Raw genomic sequence first — 12,098 nt, 5'->3', positions numbered from 1 at the left:
AGCTTAATTTTCTCATACAAGGCTCAGGGCTCAGTCACCTTGACACAGTTTCCAGTTCTACACCACAGTCACGAGTCCAAGAAAAAAAAAAAAAGAGGAGCCTTAAGTACTGAGCAGAATCCAGGTCTAGGAAACATAATCCTAGCCCTAGAATACTGACTGATTTATGAACAAACTTCTAATGGGAGGGTGATAAAAAGGAAATTAAATACATCATATGTATATATGTATATATTTTCATGTAAACATATGACAAATAGGTGAATTATGTACATTTAATATATAACCGCTTCAAAGTTTTACAATTTGATGTGATTGGGAATTCAAAATTCATCTATTAATTTTTATACCAAAAAAATTATATAACAAAAAGATTAAAAGGCACTGATTTGGTTTTGTGCCTTGACAACATAGGTACTAACCTAACTTCAACAACAGCAAAAATGCTCAAATTGACAAAAATTTATGGACTTCACATTGGGGCTCAAATTATAGTTATATATGAGGATCTATCGAGCACTCGATTCTGTCGCCGTTCGGGGCGCCACTATGTAACCTGCCGTGATCCCTGGTGGACTGAACAAAGGGGGCTGAACGCAGGAATAAAAGACAAGAGACAAAAGACCACATTTGGAAGAAGGGGTCAGGGGGCACCTTGCCTCTAGTGGACAAGGCCCTGAGCTTTACGTGGCCCTCTGTATTTATTAGACAAAAGAGATAGTGAGAAGGGGGGTGGAAGAAGAGGTCAGTTGGTTGGTCCAGAGTAGGCTTGCAAGACTGCATTCTCTGGATGTCTCAGTAGATAACTTCAAAGAGCTTCGCACCAGGAAACGATTGCCCTCAGCAAACCTTCTGGTGGCAGGCACAGTCATGAGTTTGCTCACATCCTGTATTCATGATAAACAGTTTGCTGTTTGATCATATAGCCTCCAATGGAATACAGAGTTGGTCACGTCCCATGGGCCTTTGGCTCCCTGCATATCCCCCTTTCTGTTTATGAATTAATTGAAAGAATGTAAGGCCAGGCTGGGCAGCTCTCATTCGCCGACTGGCAGTCCATCCGATTTTACAGACTATAAACAGAAGACAGAGACAAAACAACATTATTCCAAGAACTACATATAAGATGTTAATGTGGTGCCTTAGATAGGTCCAAGGGTTGAGCTCTCCAGGCCTTCCTGGAATTCAGTCCAATCTTCTAAAGAAGGCTGAAATTCTTGAGTTTGCCTATTTAAATCAAGAATTTTGTTTTGTAATTCACCAATATCAAAGGTGATGTTGGATGTGAAAGCTCCTTGCAAATGGGCTTTCAAAAGGTCCCACGGATACTCACTTTCGTTATATTCTAAGTTGGTTACACAAATATGAGTGTGATTAAAATGACAGCGCAATTGCTGCTGCAACTTCAAGCTTTGTACTTGTTCCCCTAACCACAGAACCGTGGATTTCAACATTGCCACTTCAGTTTGTAACTCAGTGTTAATTTTATTCTGAAGTAGCCAAGCTTGGTTGGCTGTACGTGTCCAATTCTCTACGTACTGAGCCGTTTGAACAGAACTGTGCAGAGAAACAGACGACATTACAACAGAAGTTATTAGTGTGACCAAGGAAACGATAGCAAAAATTATCATGCCTAAGGCTCTCCGGGCACAGTGAGTAACCTGAGGTAGAAGATGTTTCACAAAATGCAAAGCGGGTGTGGCAGCCCAAGCCTCGGACAGATTAACAGGAATCCCTAGCCCAGGGATGCGACCTAAAATCATCAAAGTAGAGATATTATGTGTTCACAAAGTGCTATGATTAATGCAGTGATATAACTGGCAAGATTTACAGGTCAATTGGGTATTGTTTACCTGGAGCTGGTCCTTCTGAGCTGCCAAAAAGACATAAGGATTAAAAACACAAACCACAAATTGAGTGGTGATATTCTTTACAAATGCAACATTAAGACCGTGTCGTGACTCCAGTCAGCCTCCTCTCCATCTTTGCACTCAGGCTCAGCTGACTCATGGCTCATACCGGAGGGACCAGGCCCATGGTTGGCCACCCTGTGTTTCTCCAGTCTCCCATTCCATGGTCGCATGCACCTTGAGGGCACCCACATGGCTTGTCCATCTCCTGTAAACACACAAGCACACCCTCTTCCCCATGTCAGTAAATCCACTGGGCCTTTCCATTGTCCTCCTTCTGGGGATTTCCATAACACTTTCAGATAAACGTTCCTCTTTTCCTCTAACACTTGCCAATGTCTTTCTGCTGGAGTCTTATCATCCGTACCAGGAGTCAAAAATTTTAAAGTAAATAAGGCTAAATGTAGTTTTGACTGAGGTGGTAGTTGGCCTCCTATACCCCCTTTTTGTCTTTTCGACATGCGTTGTAATGTTTGATGTGCCCATTCTATAATGCCTTGTCCTCTAGGATTATAAGGAATTCCTGTTTTATGGGTTATAGCCCAAAGCTGTAGGAAATTTTGAAAAAGTATGACTAGTATAAGCGGGTCCATTGTCAATTTGTAATTGTTTAGGTATTCCCATATGAGCAAATGATGACAGACAATGTCGCTGTACATGACCAGCTGTCTCACCTGTTTGGCATGTACCATGCAGCATATGAGAATAAGTGAAACAAATTAAGCAGTTCTGGGTCTAGCGTACTTTTAACTGTAGCAGTTTCTATGCGACTGGCTAAATTTACAACATAAGCTGAACAAGAAGAATCTCCTTGCAGGGTTTGGTAAAGATGTGTAAGTTGATAGGTAGCAATACCTAACATCGGGCGTAGCCAATTAATATCTCCTAATAATTGTTGAAAATCATTTAAAGTCTGTAACATGTCTTTATGGTTGACAATGTTGATTGTAGCCTGCCACAATCCCTGGTGGACTGAACAAAGTGGGCGAGCGTGGGAATAAAAGACAAGAGATAAAAGAGTATATTTGGAAGAAGCGGTCAGGGGGCAGCTTGCCTCTAGTGGACAGGACCCTGAGTGTTACACAGCCCTCTGTATTTATCAGGCAAAAGAGATAACGAGAAGTAGGGGTAGGGGGTGGTTGTTGGCTAGCAGCTTGATTCACGGCAGGCTTGCAAGACTGCATTCTTAAAACAGTAGGCGCTAGATTTCTCAATAGATAACTCTCAGTAGATAACTTCAAAGAGCCAGGGAGTGAGGCCCTCCACAAACCTTTTGGTGGCAGGGCAGTGTGAGTTTGCCCACATCCTGCATTCATGATAAACAGTTTGCTGTTTGATCATATAGCCTCCAGTGGAATGCTGAGTTGGTCAGGTCCCACGGGCCTTCGGCTCCCTGTAGTTGATAGGATCTGAAGCTTTGAGCTGTAAAACCTCACAGCTGACTGCAATTAGCTCTGAGCATTGAGCTGAAATCCCAGAGATCATTATTCTTTGAGTATGTTTTGGTCCATAGACGGCGGCATGACCTTTGGGAGAGCCATCAGTAAAATAAGTCTGTCCACCTGGAATAGGTTTGTGATGAGTAATCACAGGAAGAATGAAAGAATAGATTTTATAAAACTGTAAAATTTTGTCTGAGGGTAGTGGTTATCTATCGCGCCCATGAAGTCTGCGAAAGCAGTTTGCCAGGCAGTCAACATTTCCCAAGCTGCAGCTTGTTGCTGAGAGTCTAAAGGAACAATAATTTTGTCAAGATCATATCCTGTAAGCATTTTTGATCTATGCCCATAGTCACAATTTGCGTAATTAAAGAAAGATAAACTTGCAAGGTTTTGACTGTTTGATTAGATAGGAAGAACCATTCTATTACTGTTACAGACTTGTCTATAAACTGGCCCAAAAGTCCTGTTGGGGAGTAAGGGGTAGGAAGAATAAATAACAGCAAAGGTTTTTGTGGTTGTAGCCATGAGGCATGTCTCTGCTGTAACATTTGCTCTACAAGCTGTAATTCGGCTTCTGCCTCTTTAGTTAGTTGCCGCAAAGAATTTAAAGAATCTCCTTGCAGGGTTTGGTAAATAAGTGTAAGTTGATAGGTAGCAATACCTAACATAGGTCGTGGCCAATTAATATCTCCTAGTAATTGCTGAAAATCATTTACAGTCTGTAACGTGTCTTTATGGAGAACTACTTTCTAAGTCCGTACACCTCTCTCTGTAACAATAGTTCCTAAGTATTGGTATGGGGAAGTTGTTTGTACCTTTTCTGGAGCTATTTTGAGATTCCATTTAGTCAAAGCCTGCTTTGTTTCTCTGAATAACTGATGTAGGTTTTCATCGGTAGGAACAGCCAAAAGAATATCATCCATAAAATGAATGATGTAAGCAGTAGGAAACATATTCCAAGGCTTCTTTAATGCCTGTCCTACAAAATGCTGACATAGAGTAGGACTGTTAAGCATGCCTTGGGGTAAAACTCTTCATTGATAATGAGAAACAGGTTCTGTTTGATTAATAGAAGGCACAGAGAATGCACATCAAGGCTTATCCTTCTCATGTAAGGGTGTAGTAAAGAAACAGTCCTTCAGATCTATTACTACAAGAGGCCAGTCTCTTGGAATAGCCGCTGGAAATGGTAAAAGTTTTTGTAAGGCACCCATCAGTTTTATGGGTACATGAATAGCTCTTAAATCATGGAGTAGTCGCCATCTTCCGGACTTTTTTGGAATAACAAACACTGGAGAATTCCAGGGTTATGTGTCCGGCATCCCATTGTTCTTTTACTAGCCGCTGAAGTTGCATCAGGTTCTTCTGAGATAGGGGCCATTGATCCACCCATACAGGTTTGTCACTGAGCCATTCTAATAGTAAGGCAGCGGGCAGAGGAGAAATATCAATGACCCTCATTAGAAATCCTGACGTCCTAGCCCTTTTCTATCTGTTTTTCCAGTTACTGATATTGGGTTAGGATTTCCTTGAAGAAATTTTCCTAAATATTTTCCCCTCTGATATCCCATGTTCTTCAACATTTTAAATCCTGGGTTATCAAAGTTTTCATTTGTAAGTCTCATATTCCATGTTATAAGTAAGTCTCAACCCCATAAGTTGATAGCTATATTTTCAACATAAGACTGAAAAGTACATGACTGTCCATCCGGACCAAGACAAGGTAAAATCTCAGTGCTCTGTTGAACACTTTGAGCTGTTTCTACTCCCACTAGGGATGTAGAAGTTAATTCCAAGGGCCAGGATGGGGGCCAACTGTCTTTAGATATTACTGACACATCAGCTCCCGTATCCATAAGCCCATAAAATTTCTTTAATTTGTACTACACAGGTGGGTCTATTAGAGGCTATGGGTTGGGACAGATAGATTTCCCATGTAGTTGTGCTCCCAAACTCTTTATTTTCTCATTTCTCCTTTCATGGAGAGAAGTGTGTGATTTGCAGGGAATAAGCAACAATTGAGCAGTATATTGTCCCAGCTCAAAACCCCACAGATCTTGTGACATTAAAACTACTTGAATTTCTCCTTCATAATCAGAGTCAACAACTTCTGGGATGACAGTAATGCCCTGTAAGTTAAGGCAGATTTTGCCTAAATTAGTTCCACATATCCTGCTGGTAATGGTCCCCAAATACCAGTGGGAACTTTGATGGGTTTGTCTGCCCCAACTAACATTACCCGTTCTTTGACTGGGAGATCTAATCCTGTACTCCTTGTGTTTCTGGGGTGAGGGAATCAATGTGCCTCTGGGAACCCATGCCAGAAACAGGGTTGAGGTCTGGACTGGGAATGCCCTCATTGTTTGTGGGGCCTGGGTCCAGGCCCCTGTCTCATTTCCCAGCAGGAGAGTGCCATTCTGATGAAATTTTGAGCGGCACTGATTAGCCCAGTTATTTCCTCTGTTACAGCAAGGACAAAGTCCTGGTGTTTTTTCTGCTGGGTGGGGCACTGCATTGTAAGGTCCCTTCTGTCCTGAGATCTGGTGGCATTCCTTTTTAAAATGTCCAGGTTTTCCACAATTATAACATTTTCTCATTTTAGGGTTTGACCCTTGGCTCCTTTTAGATTTGTCAACTACTAAGTTAGCCACTGCTTGTGCTAATATTGCAAAGCGACGAAGCTCAGTTCCCACATCTTGACAAGCTCTGAGAAAATTTCCCAAGTTTTTTATACACCTCACTGGTGCCAGTGCATGTTTACAATCCACATCTGCATTCTCAAAAGCTAGAGTTAGCACTTCTGCAGCCGCGGTATGAGGAATCTGACACTTAACTGCCTCTTGTGATCTTGCAAGAAATTGCACATAGGGTTCCTGTGACCCTTGCATGATATGTAAAAAGGATTGTACTGGGACTCCCTCTTCAGGAATTGTGGCCCAGGTGCATTTAACAGCCTGTGCACACTGCTGATAAGCAGCGTCTGGGAGTGCCATTTGACTTTCCAGGTCTGAGTAAGGGCCATTACCTAATAGCATATCCTCTGTAATGTCTCCGTGTCCAGCAACACGGTTCTGTTTAGCCTGGTCTGCACACATTTCTTGCCAATTTAAATTCCATGTCAGATATGCACTAGCGGACAAACAAGTTTGTGCCAAGTGTTTCACATCAAAGGGTAAAAGACGCATAGCACCAAACACAGATTCTAGCAATCCTAAGGTCAATGGGCTCTGTACGCCATTATTCACCGCTCTTGCTTTTAATTCCTTCAACAACTTAAACTCTAGTGGGGTGTGTTCATGAATAACCTGCTGTGGATTGTTTGGAGCAGGCCTAATGGAAATAGGAAAAGTGCAAGGTCTAAGGGCTCTCCAGCTATGGCAGCAGAGCATAAAATTCTTTGTATTGGGGTCTCTATTTCTGCTACCAAAGGAGGTGGTACAGATGTTTCTGTAACTGGAGGAGGTGGTATAAGCCAATTTTTATCCTCCCTCTCCTGTTTTTTATTTTCAGTTGGAGCTGTGAGTGGGACAACAGATCCTTTCAGATTTTTAGATTCAGCCTGCTGTCCCACAGAATAATAAGGAGATAATGGCAGAAGTACAGTATGAACTAAACTCCAAGCGGAGAAAACAGAAGGATCAATTTTAAGACCTTTTTGATGAGCCCATTTTAATCCTTCTCCTGCTCTGTCCCAATTTTCCACATCAAGGGTGCCTGCCTGTAGAAACCATGGGTTATGTGTAATAACGTCCTGCAGCAGCTTAGTTAATGTCTGAGAACTAACCTGAGCACCAGTTTGTTTCAACAAAACTTTAAGCAACGGCACATGATGTTTTTTTCTCAGTAGACAAATTCTGCCCCATATTACCCTGATTCAGAAAACTTCCCGTTTCCAGTACTTCTTTAAGGCACTGCTCCCAGTACCTCTTTAGGCACTGACCTCATATCCGCTGCCGGCCGACTCATCCCAGGGTGCCCGTTTGCCTTGTCAATTTCAGTTCCTCTGTTCCAGGAGATCTTCTTCATTCACATCCTCATAGTCCCGTGTTCAGACTGTCGCCTATTTGAGTGCCACTTGCAGGGCACCCGATTCTGTTGCTGTTCGGGGCACCACTATGTAACGTGACATGATCCCTGGTGGACTGAACAAAGGGGGATGAACACGGGAATAAAAGACAAGAGACAAAAGAGTATATCTGGAAGAAGGAGTCAGGGGCCACCTTACCTCTAGTGGACAAGGAGCTTGGCACCAGGAAGCGATGGCCCTCAGCAAACCTTCTGGCAGCGGGAGTAGTCGTGAGTTTGCCCACATCCTGCATTCATGATAAACAGTTGCTGTTTGATCATATAGCCTCCAGCGGAATGCTGAGTTGGTCACATCCCATGGGGCCTTCGGCTCCCTGCAAGGATCCCACTAAATGTACTCACTCTGCCCATATTGTCTTGAGAAGGCAACTATATATAAAATTTTGAAAAATGAGTATACCTCACTTTACAGCCTTGCCTACATTACCCATAGTCATACCTATTGTTCTAAAATAGCCTATGTTGGAGTTAGGTTGCTCTAAAACAGAATATGTTGGAGGTAGACATAATAAATAATACATTAAAATTAAAGTAAATTGTTTGCACTTAGAGATTGGCTTGATAAAATGGGATCACTTAGTCCTCCAGTTAAGATAGTTAATATGGCCCAATGTAGGGTGAAATATGGCCTTCAATAATTAAAATCTGTTACACAAAACGTGATTAATAAAAGGGTGACTATCCACATTGCATCTCCATTTAACAGCCCGAAGTGCTTCTTGTTCCCATATCTGAAAATAAAAAATATTATAAAGAATGTCAGCCAGGCATGGTGGTGCATGCCTGTAATCCCAGCACTTTGGGAGGCCGAGGCGGGCGAATCATGAGGTCAGGAGATCGAGACCATCCTGGCTAACATGGTGAAACCCTGTCTCTACTAAAAATACAAAAAATTAGCTGGGCGTGGTGGCGGGCGCCTGTAGTCCCAGCTACTCGGGAGGCTGAGGCAGGAGAATGGCATGAACCTGGGAGGCAGAGCTTGCAGTGAGCAGAGATCGCGCCACTGCACTCCAGCCTGGGTGACAGAGCAAGACTTCCTCTCAAAAAAAAAAAAAAAAAAGAATGTCTTATGATGGATGACTACAGCATTAAGGGTATAGTCCCATCTATCAGGGCCCCCATATCTAACATCTAGTATTATTAATAATTGCTAATACTATTCAATCAAGAACGGGTAAACATTTTGCTCTCATTCATTTGGCTAGCATGTTCTGTTAAGTGCTGATTTCTACAGACCCTCAGCTACAGTTGCCTCCACCTCTGAAGAAACACAATACACCTTTCCAGGCTACCTACGGGTATCCTCACAGCTTTGTCATCACACACAAGCTTTGCAGACAAGAGTTTAATGACATCCACAATCTCCATAAGCACAGATACAGCATTACGTTGAGGACATCCTCCTCCAAGAAGATTCACTTGATACACACATTATGGTCATTTAGACTAATTTGTCTCTTAGTCCATTCAAGGTACTATAACAAAATTTATTATGCTGGATAATTTTTAAACAACATAAATTTAGGCCAGGCATGGTGGCTCATGCCTATAATCTCAGCACTTTGAGAGGCTGAGATGGGTGAATCATCTGAGGTTACAAGTTTGAGACCAGCCTGGCCAACATGGTGAAACTCTGTCTCTACCCAAAAATACAAAAATTAGCAGGCATGGTGATGCACCGGTAGTTCTAGCTACTGGGGAGGCTGAAGTAAGGGAATTGGTTGAACCCTGGAGATGGAGGTTGCAATGGGCCGAGATCATGCCACTGCACTCCAGCATGGGTGACAGAGTGATGCTCTGTCTCACACACACACACACACTCCATAAATTTATTGATCACAGTTCTGGGGGCTTTAAAGTCCATCATCAAGGCTAGCAGATTCAACATCTGGTGAGGGCCATTACTCACAGTGCTTTCTATGAGTCCTCACATGGTAAAAGGGAAAGACAAGTGCCTATAGGACTCTTATAAGGCACTCATCCTACTTATGAGGGCAGAACAATCATAATCTAAAACCCCCACCTTTTAATACCATCACCTTGGTATGAGCAACCTCGTTTTTATTTTTGTTTTTGGCCCAGGGAATGATCTAAGGATGTCATGTTTCAGTGGTGAAAGATAAGGACAGGTCCTGAAGAGATCTGAAGGAGTCTTTATAAAGGAGGATGAGATGTTTTCCTTTTTTTTTTTTTTCTTTTTGAGATAGAGTCTCACTCTGTCATCCAGGCTGGAGTGCAGTGGTGTGATCTCAGCTCACTGCAAGCTCCACCTCCCTGGTTCACGCCATTCTCCCACCTCAGCCTCCTGAATATCTGGGACTAGAGGTGACTGCCACCACACCTGGCTAATTTTGCTTTTGTATTTTCAGTAGAGATGGGGTTTCACTGTGTTAGCCAGGATGGTCTCAATCTCCTGACCTCGTGATCCGCCCACCTTGGCCTCCCATAGTGCTGGGATTACAGGCGTGAGCCACCTCGCCTGGCCAATGTTTTCCTCCTTTATAAAATGAGACAGGCATGTGAATGAAGTCAGTTTTTCTGTTTGTCTTCATCCTTCTGGCTCTGGAGGGCCGGTTGATGTGATGTCCAGAACAGTGACAGCCATTCTGTGGTCATTTTCAAGAAGCCCCTGGAAGAAAGCCAATAGGATGGTGAAGCGAAGGGCTTAAATGAAACCCAATTCTTATTGAGATTCAGATTCTCTCTCCTTGCAAAACTTTTTGTAATAATAAATTCCTTCTTGGTTTATGTGCTTCATACGTTTACTATACTTTATCACTGAAAACATCCTTTTGGTATAGTGATTCGAGGAGAAAAGAGAAAATAGTTGACTCTTGTTTTCTGCCTCTCCACTTGTCTTCATGGTTGTGTTGCTTCAGCTGGAGGACAATGTTCTGATATTGCTTAAAATCTCAGAAAGGACCCATCTCCTCAGATTTAGACCTTTAACTCTTCTCAGATTAAGATATTTGAACTAAATTTGTTGTAATTTTGTCTATTAACGAATCCTTAGAGCTGTGTTGCATGTCCCACAAATTATCTCTGGAGCAGAAGGTTAAGGGGTTAATCTTGGTAATGATATCGGATAAAGGGTACTCTCTCATGCATCTGCCTCATCTCTCAAGGTTTTTGTCTTTTGTTTGTTTTGTTTTGTTTTTGTTTTGTTTTGAGACAGAGTCTAGCTCTGTCACCCAGGCTGAAGTGTAGCGGTGTGATCTCAGCTCACTGCAACCTCCACCTACTGGGTTCAAGTGATTCTCCTGCCTCAGTCTCCTGAGCAGCTGGGACTACAGGCATGTGCCATCATGCCAGGCTAATTTTTGTATTTTTAGTAGAGATGGGTTTTCACCACCACGTTGGCCAGGCTAGTCTTGAACTCCTGACTCAGGTGATCTGCCCACCTCAGCCTCCCAAAGAACAGGGATTACAGGCATGAGCCACCGCAACCGGCCTAAAAACCACTTTTTTTGTTTGTTTGGTTTGGTTTGAGACACAGTCTCGCTCTGTCCCACAGGCTGGAGTGCAGTGGCGCCATCTCAGCTCACTGCAACCTCCACCTCCTGGGTTCAAGCGATTCTCCTGCCTCAGCCTCCAAAGTAGCTGGGACTACAGCAGCCTGCCACCACGTCTGGCTAATTTTCGTATTTTTAGTAGAGGCGGGGTTTCACCTTGTTGCCCAGGCTGGTCCTGAACTCCCAACCTCAAATGATCCACCCACCTCGGCCTCCCAAATTGCTGGGATTGCAGGCGCGAGCCACCTTTTATCACATCTCATTTTATGTTAGTGAGGTTATTTAGGGCGAGGTCCCTTGATAGGCTCAGGTTAGGGCTGACCACCACAAAAATCAAGTGACTAGAGGGTTGGAGCTTTCAGCCCCACCCATCGACTTTCAGGAAAGGGAAGTGGGGACTGGAGATTGAGCTCTATAAAAAATGTTGGCTGGGTGTGGTGGCTCATGCCTGTAATCCCAGCACTCTCGACGGCCGAGGCAGGTGGATCTCAAAGTCAGGAATTCGAGACCAGCCTGGCCAACATGGTGAATCCCTGTCTCTACTAAAAATACAAAAATTAGCCAGGCATGGTGATGCGTGCCTATAGCCCCAGCTACTCGGGAGACTGAGGCAGGAGAACCGCTTGAACCGGGGAGGCAGAGGTTGCAGTGAGCCAAGATCCCACCACTGCACTCCAGCCTGAGGGACAGAGTGAGACTCTGTCTAAAAAAAAAAAAAAAAAAAAAAAAGTTAGAGACCAGGCATGGTGGCTCACACTTGTCATCCCAGCACTTTGTGAGGCCAAGGCAGGCAGATCGCTTTAAGCCCAGGAGTTTGAGACCAGTCTGGGATACACGGCGGCGAAATCCTGTTTGTACAAAAAATACAAAAAATTAGTCGGGCGTGGTATCTCACGCCTGTAGTCCCCACTACTTAGGAGGCTGAGGCTGGAGAATCCCTTGAGCCCAGGGAAGTGGAGGTTACAGTGAGCAGCGATCACGACACTAGACTCCAGCCTGGGCGACAGAATGAGACCCTGTCTAAAAAAAAAAAAAAAAAAAAAAAAAACCACAAACAGAAAAAGAAAAAGAAAAAGAAAAAATAAATTAGCCAGGCATGGTTCCAGGTAACTACAGTCCCAGCAACTCAGGAGGCTGAGGTGGGAGGA

At 43.4% G+C, this 12,098-nt stretch overlaps 1 protein-coding gene across 4 annotated transcripts in view; it reads right to left on the bottom strand.

The window, feature by feature from the left end:
* FPR1 (formyl peptide receptor 1) overlaps positions 1-12,098 on the bottom strand; it is a 92,304-nt gene that overhangs the window by 58,071 nt on the left and 22,135 nt on the right. The window contains exons 3-6 of one of the 4 annotated variants that reach the window (XR_010115230.1): positions 9,873-10,067; positions 7,578-7,665; positions 7,293-7,494; positions 626-1,073 (exon numbers count right to left, since the gene is read on the bottom strand). The gene's annotated coding sequence lies outside the window, so the exon portion shown is untranslated. The other 3 variants (XM_063615645.1, XM_055239000.2, XR_008650296.2) reach the window with 3 other exon arrangements.

Source organism: Symphalangus syndactylus, chromosome 13, assembly GCF_028878055.3.
Source record: "Symphalangus syndactylus isolate Jambi chromosome 13, NHGRI_mSymSyn1-v2.1_pri, whole genome shotgun sequence".
Classification (NCBI taxonomy): Eukaryota; Metazoa; Chordata; class Mammalia; order Primates; family Hylobatidae; genus Symphalangus; species Symphalangus syndactylus.
Note: the sequence above shows the minus strand (reverse complement) of the source record. Positions and strands in the feature narration are given on the sequence as shown.